The 1,770-nt window shown below is 51.6% G+C and overlaps 1 non-coding gene across 1 annotated transcript; it reads left to right on the forward strand.

Annotated features, from left to right (window-relative positions):
* The first annotated feature begins 283 nt into the window (after window positions 1-283).
* TRNAE-CUC lies at window positions 284-355 on the forward strand. The gene has a single exon. It is a non-coding gene; the product is annotated as a tRNA-Glu (tRNA).
* The last annotated feature ends 1,415 nt before the right edge of the window (window positions 356-1,770 follow it).

The raw sequence follows: 1,770 nt of genomic DNA on the forward strand, positions 1-1,770 counted from the left end.
CCACTCCTGCACCGTCGGACGGACAGCAGGGCCCAGGGCTCTGTCCCGCCCGGTCTTCCACTGCCATTCCGCCTCCCGCCCACGGCGAGGGCCGCTCACCCCCCTCCCCTGAGGCGCCCCCTTTCTGAGAGGTGGAATGGAACGTCTCTGCCTATACACAACCGTCTCCGGGACTTGGCACTGCCGAGAAGGGGGGGGGATAAAGAAACGAAGACAGTAGGCTGCGGAGGTGTGGATCTTTGTGTTAGCTTTTCAGGAACCAATTGGAAAAATACTACAGGCATCCCTGGTGGTCTAGTGGTTAGGATTCGGCGCTCTCACCGCCGCGGCCCGGGTTCGATTCCCGGTCAGGGAAATAATTTTTCCCCCCCCTCTCTATTTGTTTTGCTGTGTTAGAAGTCTCTCCGTTCTTCTCCTACTTTTACAATCCAGGGAGAACCCGGCCGGCTGCTGTGTGAGCCCGAGGCGTTGGCGTTGCTGCGCAGCGGCGAGTTTTAAGACGCTCTTGGCAGTTTGGAGGACTTATGTGTGAAGGCAGCGTGGAAAGTCTCGGAACCCTGTGTAGGTGTGCAAGCCTGCTCAGGTGTAGCATCTGTCTGGAAGTCTTCCATTCACAAAACTGCCTATGGACACCCCATGCCTACCCACGAGGTTTCTAGGAGTCAGCAGAGGGCTGCCGAGCAATGTCTGCCTAGAGGGGCATAGGCAGGCCTGGTGGCCAGAGCTTAAAAATACCATATTTTCCTTTTTGGTTTTTTTTTTTTTGGCTGCTCTGACAGCTAAGAGTGTTCCCATGCCTTTCCCTCCACAGATAAATGGTCACTTGGTGCAATCATGAATCTTTGAGCCATGTCAGCAGGGACCCCCTTAGCTTTCACTGGTGTGCCCATGCCTCTCTGACCAAGCACTGTGTAACCCAGAGAAGGTGAGAAGGGTTTTTGTCCCCTGCATCTCTCTCCTGGCAGGAGAGGAGGCTACAATTCTTTGTGGTGTTTGCTCACCTGAGGAACAGACTGTTATTCTCTACGTGGCATCAGCAGGTGATGCCCATCCATTTTTTGAGAAACGGGGCCCCAGTACATGTAGCAATTGCTTTAGATGACAAATGCCTTAAAAATTAATCCTAAACCCCACTCTTCTCTTAGCTTTTATTGCTGAGCACAATACCCATTTGGTAGAGAATATCCCCTTTGGTCAGTTTGGGTCAGCTGTCCCAGTTGTGTCCCCTCCTAAATTCTCCCCTAGCCCCACAGCCTACTGGCCTTGGGAAGGGGGAGTGTTAGAGAGAGAGCCTTGATGCTGTGGGAGCACTGCTCAGCAGGAGCCAAAACACTGGTGCATTATCAACACCCTTCTAGATACAAATACAAACCAAAGCACTATGAGTGCTGCTATGGGGAAAACTGACTCCATCCCAGCCAGACCCAGCACACTGCTGCAGGTAAAACAAGAAATATTGATAATAAATGAATATAACAGTTAGCTTAGAGTACAAAACTGAGGCTAGCAAGCCTCACAGATCATGCTTTAGCAGGGATCCTCTCTGCTACCAGGAGCAAGCCATGGCTCCTGCATCACCCATATAACTCCTTAATATTGGCAGCTTACGCTTTATGCAGGAGTGTTTTGCCCTCATGTGAAAGCACCACTGCAAATAATGGCTTTGACTGCCTTTCCCAGGGTGTACCGGAAGCATACTGCAGCCTGGGCTGCCCTCCACGGCAGATAGGAGAGTCATGAGAAATCCCAAGGTCCTTCACTATCTTTGTT

Source organism: Mesitornis unicolor, unplaced genomic scaffold (genome assembly GCF_000695765.1).
Source record: "Mesitornis unicolor isolate BGI_N332 unplaced genomic scaffold, ASM69576v1 scaffold36704, whole genome shotgun sequence".
NCBI classification, from domain to species: domain Eukaryota; kingdom Metazoa; phylum Chordata; class Aves; order Mesitornithiformes; family Mesitornithidae; genus Mesitornis; species Mesitornis unicolor.